The sequence below is a fragment of the Hordeum vulgare genome, chromosome 2H (genome assembly GCF_904849725.1).
Source record: "Hordeum vulgare subsp. vulgare chromosome 2H, MorexV3_pseudomolecules_assembly, whole genome shotgun sequence".
In the NCBI taxonomy this organism is placed as follows: domain Eukaryota; kingdom Viridiplantae; phylum Streptophyta; class Magnoliopsida; order Poales; family Poaceae; genus Hordeum; species Hordeum vulgare.
In genome coordinates, this window is record NC_058519.1 from 115,991,471 (window position 1) to 116,005,007 (window position 13,537).

Sequence of the window (13,537 nt, forward strand, 5' to 3'; positions counted from 1 at the left end):
ACGTTGTTTTCAGCAGAATTGCCATGGTGTTATTTTTGCGCGGAAATAAAAGTTCTCGGAATGACCTGAAAATTGATGGAGAATTTTTCTGGAATTTATGAAAAATACTGGCGCAAGAATCGGCGGATGAAGTGGAGCCGTGAGCCCAAAATCCCACCAGGCGCGGGCCCCCTGGCCGCGCGTGGCAGGCTTGTGGGGCCCACAAAGCTCCACCGCCTCCAAATCCAGCTCTATTTAGTCCGTTCCGTCCGGAAAAAAAATCAAGGAGAAGAGTTCATCGCGTTTTACGATACGGAGGCGCCGCCACCTCCTGTTATTCATCTGGATGGGAGATCTGGAGTCCGTTCTGGGCTCCGGAGAGGGGAGATCGTCGCCATCGTCATCACCAACCTTCCTTCATCGTTAATTCCATGATGCTCTTCACCGTTCGTGAGTAATATCATCGTAGGCTTGCTGGACGGTCATGGGTTGGATGAGATCTATCATTTTATCGAGTTAGTTTTGACGGGAATTGATCCCTATTATCCACTATGTTCTGAGATTGATGTTCCTACTACTTTGCCATGCTTAATGCTTTTCACTATGGCCCGAGTGCCATGATTTCAGCTCTGAACCTATTATGTTGTCGCCAATATATGTGTGTTTTAGATCCTATCTTGCAAGTTGTAGTCACCTACTATGTGTTATGACCCGGCAACCCCGGAGTGACAATAGCCGGAACCACTCCCGGAGATGACCATAGTATGAGGAGTTCATGTATTCACCAAGTGTTAATGCGTTGGTCCGGTTCTTTATTAAAGGGAGAACCTTAATATCCCGTTGTTTCCATTAGGACCCCGCTGCCACGGGAGGGATGGACAATTGATGTCATGCAAGTTATTTTCCCTAAGCACGTATGACTACATACGGAATACATGCCTACATTAGATTGACAAACGGGAGCTAGTTACTTATCTCTCCGTGTTATAACTGTTACATGATGAATAGCATGCGGAATAATCATCCATCAGCGATCCAATGCCTACGAGTCTTTTCCTACTGGTCCCTGCTACTGTTACTTTGCTGCTACTGTTGTCACTGTTGCTACTGTTACTTTGCTGCAGATACGAAATCTTTCAGGTGTGGTTGAATGGACAACTCACCTGCTAATACTTGAGAATATTCTTTCGCTTCCCCTTGAGTGGAATCAATAAATTTGGGTTGAATACTCTACCCTCGAAAACTGTTGCGATCCCCTATACTTGTGGGTTATCAGACTACGCTGGAATCTGCAGGCAAACACAAAGGAGAAGACAAAGTAATATGGCTCTTTAACAGATAAACAGATATACATGCGAGAGCCACTAAACATTGTAACCATGGTCTTCTACCTTAAGGCAAAGAAAAAGAAAACTATTTACACGGGAAATCTCCCAACAAGCAAAAGAAGAAAAAGAAAATCTTTTTGGGTTTTCTCAAACTAGACATACACACAAGAAGAAAACGAGAAAAAGAAATAAACTAGCATGGATGATACAGTGGCAAAGTGTGAACACCGACTAACAAAGTGAAAGCATAAGCAAGAATATAAAGTCGGTGAGAAACACGTACTCCCCCAAGCTTAGGCTTTTGGCCTAAGTTGGTCTACTCCCAAGGATGGTCCCATCGACACCCAAAATCATAATGGGGGTTGTACGGGAGCGCTGTAGCCATTGCCTGAATAGTTGCCTCACGGAGACGAGCAGCCTTTGCCTCCCTCTCATACTCCTCTGCCTCTCCTCTGGTTATGTAATATCTCCGTTTTACCTGAAAGTCAAAGAAGGCAGGAGCAGGAAGGGTAATATAGAAAACACGCTGTCAGTTAAATATTAAACGGTGTAGGAGGGATTCATCATTGCTCTCAAGGAACTGGTAGCGTGTCAAAGCGACGCGGTCAAGGAAAGCTGTATGGAGCGGGGGATCTCCTTCGCGGATGGGTACTCCAAGAAAATTTGCTATGCGAGTGGCATAGATCCCACCAAAGAAATCCCCTTCATTAGCATTATTATTCAGCCTCCTTGCTATTATAGCTCCCATGTTGAAACTTCTATCACCCGTTACTTCGCTCTTAAGAATACTAAGGTCGTGTGCGCAGAGGTGACAATGCTCGATCTTCCCGTTAATGCATCTGACTATGAAGAGGGCAAAGTAGTGCAATGCAGAAAAATGAATGCTCCCCATGGTAGCCTGTGTAATATCTCTAGTTTCTCCAACAGTTATACAAGAGAAAAAATCTCTAACCGAAGATTTAGGAGGATCATTGAGACTACCCAAATAGGCATCTTGCAAATTCTATTGAAATCCTCTCAATCCATGGTATACGATTTGTCATAGAGATCAAACAGTACAGATGTATCACTGCCAACTGAAAATTTGAATCTACGAACAAAAGAGGCAGTGAGAGCAACATACTGTTCACATTTATCGGAGATGAATTCTTCGATTCCGACGTTGTGAACAAGTGTATCAAACTCGTCTTTGAAACCTGCCTCAATCATAAATTCATCAGAAGGCCATTCACATGGTTGTACGTGTGTGTTCCTTGGTTGGTAAGGATCGGGCTCCCGAATCGCAAGACGGGGACCTCTCTTGCTTGAGGAACCACCATGATAGTTTCTCCTAAACATCTTCCTTTTCTGAATTTTTCACTAACTCTAAGGAAAAGTGAACAAGGCTCAACTAAACTCGTAGCAACTACTTCCTCAAATGCCTAGAAGCCATATTACGCATCAAAACTACTTGGGACCAGCTAAAATTAGCATGCAAAGCTCAAGAACATGGTCACCAAGGCAGCAAAAATACGCGAAGTATAAGGAACTAGAGCAAAAACTAATTGGACCAATGGAGAAGTCACATACCAAGGAGTAATTTCCCCAAAACAGTTCGGAGAATGATGCTTTGAGCAAGGAGATCGAAAATCCTAGCAAGGAGAGCAAGAACACAGGTTTGAGCTGTGAAACGATTTTTTTCTGGAGGTAGGAGAAGCAGATGGGAGCTAGAATGAGTGGAGGGGTGCACGTGGGCCCCACAAGCCTGGGTGGGGCGACCAGGGGGTGCCCGTGCCTCCAGGGCTTGTGGCCCACTGATGCAGCCCCCTGACTAGCTCTTTGTCTCAGTATTTTTCAAAAAATCCAGAAAAAATCATATTTGATTTTCAGGACGTTCGGAGAACTTTTATTTTCGGGGTACTTTTCTACGGGACGCTAACACACAAAACAGGGAAAACTAAACTAAATCTATACTTTTTCTTCTAAGAAATCGAAGGTGAAAGCTTGGAACATAGGTTGTGACTCCGCGATTCATCCATCTTATGGTCATCAAAAGAAATCTGTCAACGAGGTTGATCAAGTCTCCTCGACAAACCTTCTCGAATCGCAAAAGGAAACGGAGAATTTTCGAATAGTCACTAGGTCACCTCAATGGGGATGTGCATCTCCCCAACAAGCAAATCATACTTCATATTAACAGGAGGTATAGGGCATTCAAAGCTCCCAATAAGAATCAATGAAGTTTTTTTGATAGAATTGATGCGATGTACTCGATATTGTTTCTTCGGAAAGTGCACCATATGCTCATTACCGTTGACATTTAAAGTGACATTGCCTTTGTTGCAATCTATAACAACCCATGCGGTGTTTAAAAAGGGTCTTCCAAGGATAAGCGCCATGGCATCATCCTCGGGAATATCCAAGATAACAAAGTCTGTTAAGATAGTGACATTAGCAACCACAACAGGCACATCCTCGCAAATGCCAATAGGGAAAGCAGTTGATTTGTCGGCCATTTGCAGAGAGATTTTAGTGGGTGTCAACTTATCCAGCTCAAGTCTACGATAAAGAGAGAGAGGCATAACACTAACACCGGCTCCAAGGTCGCATAAAGCAGTTCTAACATAGTTACCTTTAATGGAGCAAGGTATAGTGGGCACACCGGGATCACCTAGTTTCTTAGGAGTTCCACCCTTGAAGGTGTAATTAGCAAGCATGGTGGAAATCTCAACCTCAGGTATCCTCCTCTTATTAGTAACAATATCCTTCATGTACTTAGCATACGGAGACATTTTGAGCATATCTGTCAAACGCATTTGCAGAAAGACAGGTCTAATCATTTCAACAAATCGCTCAAAATCCTCATCATCCTTTTTCTTGGATGGTTTGGGAGGAAAGGGCATGGGTTTCTGAACCCATGGTTCCGTTTCTTTACCATGCTTCCTAGCAGCGAAGTCGTTCTTATCGTATCTTCTATTATTAGGCTGTGGGTTATCAAGATCAACAGATTCAATCTCCACATCCTTATCATTGCTAGATTGAGCATCAACATGAACATCACTATCGATATTACCATTAGGCTCATGTTCATCACTAGATTGTGTTTCGGCATCAGAGGCAGTGACATCGTTTGGACTCTCAGGTGTAGCAGCAACAGGGTTGCTAGCGTGCAAATCCCTATCATATTTCTTGTTATTTCTAGGATGACTAGGTGCATCAGTGCTAACTCCTTGAGAATCTTGTTCAATGCTCTTCGGATGACCCTCAGGATACCAAGGTTCCTGGGTCATTCTACCGCCTCTAGTGACGACTCTGACAGAATTGTCATTCAACTCATTGATCAAGTCATTTTGAGCCTTAAGTACTTGTTCTACCTGAGTAGTAACCATAGAGCCATGTTTACTTAGAAGCTTAAGATCATTGACATTTCTGTCCACACAAGCACTTAAATAACTAAGCATACGAGCATTCTGTTCGAATTGTCAGCTAAGATAATCATTGAAACTCTGTTGTTTGGCAACAAAGTTATCAAATTCATCCAGGCATAAGCTAGCAGGTTTATCAAAAGGAATATCACTCTCATCAAAGCTACGCAGAGAATTTACTTCTACTACCTGTATCGGGTTATCAAGACCATGGATCTCTTCGATAGGTGGTAGATTTTTTACATCTTCAGATTTAATGCCTTTCTCTCGCATAGATTTCTTAGCTTCTTGCATATCTTTAGGACTGAGGAATAGAATACCTGTTTTCTTCAGAGTTGGCTTAGGAGGTGGTTCGGGAATAGTCCAAGCATTCTCATTGCACAAGATATTATTCAATAGAATCTCAGCTTGTTCTACAGTTCGTTCCCTAAAAACACAACCAACACAACTATCTAGGTGGTCTCTAGAAGCATCGGTAAGTCCATTATAGAAGATATCAAGTATTTCATTCTTCTCAAGAGGGTGACCACGCAAAGCATTCAGTAGCTAGATGAGCCTCCCCCAAGCTTGTGGGAGACTCTCTTCTTTAGCTTGAGCAAAGTTGTATATTTCCTGCAAGGCAGCTTGCTTCTTATGGGCAGGGAAATATTTTTCAAAGAAGTAGTAGACCATATCCTGGGGACTACGCACACAACCAGGAGCAAGAGAAGTGAACCAAGTCTTAGCATCATCCTTTAGCGAGAAAAGAAACATCTTGAGGATATAGTAGTGGTGGATCTTTTCCTCACTAGTGAATAGGGTGGCTATATCATGCAGTTTGGTAAGATGGGCTACAACCGTTTCACACTCATAACCGTGAAAAGGATCAGATTCGACCAGAGTGATTAACTCAGGGTCGATAGCGAATTCATAATCCTTATCGGTCACAAAGATAGGCGAAGTCGCAAACTTCGGGTCGTATTTCATCCTAGCATTCAAAGATTTTTCTTTCCACTTGAGCAGTAGTTTCTCAACATCATAGCTATCCTTACACGCGAGAAATTCCTCAGCTATCTCTCCCTCCATAACATAATGCTCACGCATATCACACAATTCATTTCTAGGAGAGCTAGCTCTAGCAGGCAAAATAGCAGGTTCTACTTCAATAGTATGAGCAGTTTCAGAAGTATCATCACATCTAGCAGCAACTCTAGCAATTTGTGCATCAAGGAATGCACCTAGTGGCAAAGCAGTATCAAGCATAGCATCATCAGGCAAAGCAGTATCAAGCATAGCATCATCATAAGCATCATGGGCAGCAGAAGTAGCATCATCAAGCACATGCGACATATCAAGATTTCTAGCAGGAGGTGGTGTCGCAAACTTACTCATAACTGAAGGTGAATCAAGTGTAGAGCTAGATGGAAGTTCCTTACCTGTCCTCGTTGTTTTGGCCAAGACTTTAGTTCTTGGATCTATCGGATTCCTCATAGTGACCAGCAGACTTAAATCCCAAGTGACTCAGAAAATATAGATGTGCCTCCTCGGCAACGGCGCCAGAAAAAGGTCTTGATAACCCACAAGTATAGGGGATCGCAACAGTTTTCGAGGGTAGAGTATTCAACCCAAATTTATTGATTCGACTCAAGGGGAAGCCAAATAATATTCTCAAGTATTAGCAGTTGAGTTGTCAATTCAACCACACCTGAAAGATTTAGTATCTACAGCAAAGTATCAGTAGCAAGGTAGTATGATAGCAACAGTAGCAACAGTAACCAGTAGCAGCAAAGTGACAGCAGTAGCAGCAGAGTAACAACAGTAGCAACGGAGTAATAGTAGCTGCAGTGACAACAGTAGCGGCAAAGTAACGTTGCAAGGCCCAGTAGTAAAAGACTCGTATGCATTGGATCGGTGATGGGTGATTATGCTGGATGTTGTTCATCATGTAACACTTATAACACGGAGAGATATGTAACTAGCTCCAGTTCGTCAATCTAATGTAGGTATGTATTCCGTATGTAGTCTTACGTGCTTAGGAAAAAGAAATTGCATGACATCTATTGTCCATCCCTCCCGTGGCAGCGGGTCCTAATGGAAACTATGGGATATTAAGGTTCTCCTTTTAATAAAGAACCGGACCAACGCATTAAAACTTGGTGAATACATGAACTTCTCATACTATGGTCATCTCCGGGAGTGGTTCCGGCTATTGTCACTCCGGGGTTGCCGGGTCATAACACATAGTAGGTGACTACAACTTGCAAGATAGGATCAAGAACACACATATATTGGCGACAACGTAATAGGTTCAGATCTGAAATCATGGCACTCGGGCCCTAGTGACAAGCATTAAGCATGGCAAAGTAGTAGCAACATCAATCTCAGAACATAGTGGATACTACGGATCAATCCCCATCAAAACTAACTCGATTACATGATAGATCTCATCCAACCCATCATCGTCCAACAACTCTACGATGAGATTACTCACGAACGGTAAAGAGCATCATGGAATTAACGATGAAGGAAGGTTGGTGATGACGATGGCGACGATCTCCCCTCTCCGGAGCCCAGAACGGACTCCAGATCTGCCTTCCAGATGAAGAACAGGAAGTGGCGGTGCCTCCGTATCGTAAAACACGATGAACTCTTCTCCTTGATTTTTTTTCGGACGAAACAGACTAAATAGATCTGGATTTGGAGGCGGTGGAGCATTGTGGGCCCCACAAGCCTGCCAGGCACGGCTAGGGGGGGTCGCGCCTGGTGGGCTTGTGGGCTCACAGCTCCACTTCCTCCGCTGATTCTTGCGCCAGTATTTTTCATAAATTCCAGAAAAATTCTCCATAAATTTTCAGGTCATTCTGAGAACTTTTATTTCAGCGCAAAAAGAACACCATGGCAATTCTGCTGAAAACAGCGTTAGTCCGGGTTAGTTCCATTCAAATCATGCAAATTAGAGTCCAAAACAAGGTCAAAAGAGTTCGGAAAAGTAGATACGACGGAGACGTATCACTAATGTGAAACCATGGATATACGCACTCCCACCTCCACATATTTGCTAGCCTCTTCGATATCATGCATTGCCCATTCTCACCTCGAGGATCGGTGCAACTTTCATCGGTGCATCCAAATCCCATGACATACTATGCTCTGTTGCACATAAGCCTCATTATATCTTCCTCAAAACAACCACCATTCCTACCTCATGTCATTTCCATAGCCATTCCTAGATATATTAACATCCAACTTCCACTGTCACTTCATATGACTTATATTTCCATTGTCATATTGCTTTCCATGATCGTAAGATAGCTAGCATGATATTTACATGTCTTGTCCATTTTTTATATCTTTTGCTATGATAGATCATTGCACATCCTCGTACACTGCCACACACATTCATATAGATTCGTATCATCCTATCAGTTTTTTGTATCGAGTTGTAAGTAAATAAAAGTGTGATGATCATCATTATTTAGGGCACTATTTTGATGAGGAAAGGATGATGGAGATAATGTTTCCCCCACAAGTTGGAAAGAGAGTCAAGATGAAAAACAAAATAAAATAAAATAAAAAATGAGCCTCTTGTTTTGTCACTTCCATATGCTAGTGTGATTTTTTTCATTATAGAACTTGGCTTGTATATTCTGTTGACGGGCTTCCTCAAATACCCAAGGTCTTCATGAGCAAGCAAGTTGGATGCACACCCACTTAGCTTCATTTGAGCTTGAATACACTTATAGCTCAAGTTCTTCTGTTTCATGGAAATCACTACTCCTCGCGTTGACATTTATTGATGGACATCGCCATAGCCCATTGATAGGCCTAGTTGATGCGAGACTTCTTCTCCACTTTCACCCATTTGAAACCCACCACCATATTCTATTCCACCTTTATGCTATATCCATGGTTCATCCTCATGTATTGCGCAAGTAATAAAAGATGAAGCTTGTTAAAAAGTACGATCCAATTGCTTGACTTGACACCGTGGTGCTTAACATTTGTATTTATGTGGTGAGTGCGAAGCCATGCTATATTTGTATGATAAAATGAATGGGGGTAAACATTCTTTAAGGGTCGTATGCTTTGAAACTTGACAATTATGGTGCTTATGCTTATAAGCATTGCTATGTTGATGTTTATTTATTCATCGTTTCTCAATGATCAAACGTGCAATAGATTACATGTTGTGTAGCATGTCACATCCGAAATTCTATTTTTATCATTTACTTACTCGAGGACGAGAAGGAATTAAGCTTGGGGATGTTCATACATCTCCAACATATCTATAAATTTTTAATGTTCCATGGTATTATATTATTATTCTACGATACTTTTGGGGAATTTATTTACAATTAATATTATTTTTGAGACTAACCTATTAATCCAGTGCCTAGTGCCAGTTGTTGTTTTCTGCATGTTTTTGGCTTTTCAGGTTTACAGTACCAAAAGGAGTCCAATTGCCACAAATTTTTTTGATGGTTTTTCCTAGACCAAAAGAAGACCTCGAATATTCGGGAGGAGACCAAACGCCTCTCAGGGAGGAACGAGCCAACCAGGCGGCTGTTGATACGTCTCCGTCATATCTATTATTTTTGATTATTTCATACCAATATTCTACAACTTTCATATACTTTTGGCAACTTTTTATGCTATTTTTGGGACTAACATATTGATGCAATGCCCAGTGCCAGTTCTTGTTTGTTGCATGTTTTTTGTTTCGTAAAAAATCCATATCAAACAAAGTCCAAATGGGATAAAAACTTACGGATATTTTTGTGGAATATATGCGAATTTAAGGAAGTGGAATCAACAGAAGGCGATGCCCAAGGGGCCCCCAAGCCAGAGGGGCGCGACCTGGGGGGTAGGGCGTGCCAGGCTGTCTTTTGGCCACCTGGCAAGGCGGTTGGTGACCCTCTTTCTCCGCAAGAAAGCTAATGTTCGGATAAAAATCATGTTAAAATTTTAGCCCAATCGGAGTTACGGATCTCTGGGAATATAAGAAGCGCTGAAAATCCAGAATCTGAAACGCAGAAAAACGCAGAAAAACACAGAAACAGAGAGAAACAGAGAGAGATCCAATCTTGGAGGGGCTCTCGCCCCTCCGCCGCCATGGAGGCCAAGGACCAGAGGGTAAACCCTCCTCCCATCTAGGGGGAGGCCAAGGAATAATAAGAAGGAGGGGGCTCTCTCCCCCTCTCTCCCGGTGGCACCGTAACACCGTCGGGGCCATCATCGTGACCACGATCTCCACCAAAAACTTCGCATCCGTCATTACCAACTCTCTCCCCTCCTATGCAACGGTGTAACACCCCTTCTCCCCACTGTAATCTCTACTTTAACGTGGTGCTCAACGCTATATATTATTTCCCAGTGGTGTATGGCTATCCTATGATGTTTGAGTAGAACTGTTTTGTCCTATGGGTTGATGGATGATCATGATTGGTTTCAGTTGCATGTTTATTATTGGTGCTCTCCGTGTCGCGCAAGCATGAGGGATCCTATTGTAGCGTGTTGCAATGTGTTCATGATTTGCCTACGATGGGTTGCTTGAGTGACGGAAGCATAAACCCGAGTAGGTGGGTTGTTGCATATGGGAGTAAAGAGGACTTGATACCTTATAATGTTATGGCTGGGTTTTACCTTAATGATATTTAGTAGTTGCGGATGCTTCCTAGAGTTCCAATCATAAGTGCATATGATCCAAGTAAAGAAAGTATGTTAGCTTATGCCTCTCCCTCATATAAAATTGCAATAATGATTACCGGTCTAGTTATCGATTACCTAGGGACTAATAACCTTCTTGTGACAAAAATATCTCTACTAAGACCAACTTAGTTGTTTCTTTATCTTAGAAGCCTCTAGTTTTTATTTACGTTTTCTTTATTTTCTTGCAAACCTATCCTATCACACCTACAAAGTACTTCTAGTTTCATACTTGTTCTAGGTAAAGCGAACGTTAAGCATGCGCAGAGTTGTATCGGTAGTCGATAGAACTGGAGGGAATATTTGTTCTACCTTTAGCTCCTCGTTGGGTTTGACACTCTTACTTATCGAGAAAGTCTACAATTGATCTCCTATACTTGTGGGTTATCAAGACCTTTTTCTGGTGCTGTTGCAGGGGAGCAATAGCGTGGGGTGAATACTCTCGTGTGTGCTTGTTTGCTTTATCACTAAGTAGATTTTATTTGTTGTTTAAATTGTTTTCTATCTTTAGATATAGGTAGGAAACACAAAATACCAAAAAAATAGATGTACCTGCTACTCCAAAAGTTGAGAACCACTAGTGTTCCGTACCACCGAAGAATACTACTTGGGTCATCTTTGGTCCATTTGTGCTCGTGCTGAAACCCCAACTAGCTTAGTTGAGGGCAAATCTTTAAATGACCATGCTTATTATGTGCGACACCACTTATTTCAAAAAGGGAAACTTGTATGGCATAATATTGATACTTTGCAATGCTATGCTTGGAATTTATGCAAAATTTATGATTTTACTTGTTGTTCTGAAGACCCTAAAAAACACCTTCCCTATCAATGTGAGTTTAAGGATAATGTAATCGTATCTTCTTATGCCAAGGGTGTTTATAATTACTATGATATTGAGAAAATTGAAGAATTTTTTTGCTTTTACGGGTGCCTATGAAATTGCTTCTTTGATTGAAAAGTATGATGCTACTCTTTACAAATCCGAAAGTTTTGCCATACTTAAATATTGCTATGAAAACTACGCTTCTAATGCTTATGTTAAGCCATATATTAAGGACTCCTCCGTTGTCCAAGAGGAGACTATTATTTTGCAGCAATCTATGGAAGAAGAAATTGATGACACTGTGAGCTCATTGGATGAATAAGATGAGGAGGAGAGCGAAGAACAAAAGGAGGAAGAGCGGATTAGCTACCCGTGCCCACCTTCTAATGAGAGTAACTCTTCAACTCATACATTGTTTAATTCCCCTTTGTGCATACCAAAGGATGAATGCTGTGATAATTGCTATGATCCCTTAGATTCATTTGAAATATCCCTTTTTGATGAACTTGATGCTTGCTATGCTTGTGGCCACGATGCCAATATGAATGATCATTATGGAGATGAACTTCCTATAGTTCCTTATGTTAAGAATGAAATTGTTGCTATTGCACCCACACATGATAGTCCTATTATCTTTTTGAATTCTCCCAACTACACTATATTGGAGAAGTTTGCACTTATTAATGATTATATAGATGGGTTGCCTTTTACTATTACACATGATGATTTTGATAGATATAATATGCATGTTCTTGCTGCTCCTACTTGCAATTATTATGATAGAGGAACTACATCTCTGCCTCTCTATGTTTCCAATACTATAAAATTGCAAGAAATTGTTTATACTATGCATTGGCCTTTACTTTGTGTGCATGAATTGTTCTTTTATGACATGTCGATGCATAGGAAGAGAGTTAGACTTTATTGTTGTGTGATATAATCTACTTTGTGCTCACTACTAAATTACAAATCATTATTAATTAAAATTGGCTTTGCTATACCTTGGGATCCGGGTAGATCAATTACTTGAGCACTTTATGCCTAGCTTAATGGCTTTAAAGAAAGTGCTGCCAGTGAGACAACCCGGAAGTTTTAGAGAGTAACTTTATTCTATTGTGTGCTTTTATGGAGTTCAAAAAACAAAAAAATTAAAGAGGGGAAACTAAAAACTTTTTCAAAAAGAAAAGTGAAAGTGAGAGAGCCCAACATTGTTAAAATGGGAGCATGCCTTGAACTTTCTTCATGCCCATGGAAACCTTGTGATTCTTAATTACAGAAACTTTTCAACAAAAATAATTATACCCTTGTATAAATACATTGTATTATTAAATAATGTACCAAGATTTTCCTTTAGGATGATTAGATTGCTTGTTTGGTGTGTGCAGTGCAAAAACAAAAACTTTCGTTGTAGTGCATGAATTTACATTTTTTACTGGAATGTCAAAAAATTCTGAAATTTTTACATAGTACTGATTGCAAATTGTTTATTTCTTCCTAATATTTCAGAACTTTTAGAGTTACAGAAGTATGGTGAATGTACAGATTACTACAGATTGTCCTGTTTTTGACAGATTCTGTTTTTGATGCATTGTTTTGCTCGTTTTGATGAAACTACCGATTGTATCGGTGGTATAAGCCATGTAGAAGTTATATTATAGTATATAAAATGCAAAATAAATATGAATTGGTTGGCAATAGTACTTAAAGTTGTAATCTGCTTTATTTTTACTAACGGATCTCACGAGGGTTTTGTTAAGTTTTGTGTGATTGAAGTTTTCATGTTTTGGGCGAGATCACGATGGATGAATGAATAAGGAGAGGAAAGAGACTAAGATTGGGGTGCCTGAGGCACCCCAAGGTAATATTCAAGGACTCTGAATCAACTAAGATTGGGGATGCCTCGGAAGGCGTCCCCTCTTTCTTCTAAGAACCATCGGTAATTTTACTTGGAGCTATTTTTTTATTCGTCACATGATATGCGTAAATCTTGGAGCGTCTTGTTTTTTTATTTTAATTTTAATAATGCACCATGCTGGTATGAGAAAGTCCTTGGTTGATGTATAGAAGGCTCTTTGCGCCTCACTTATATCTTTTGAGTATGGCTTTGCAGAATACTTCATGTGCTTCACTTATATCATTTGAAGTTTGGATTGCTTATTACTCTACACATAGAAAACCACCATTTGTAGAATGCTCTTTTGCTCCACTTATATTTGTTAGAGAGTGGGCATATCTTTTGTAGAAAGAATTAAACTCTCATGCTTCACTTATATCTATTTAGAGAGTTAACAGGATTTGTTCATTCACATGGTTAG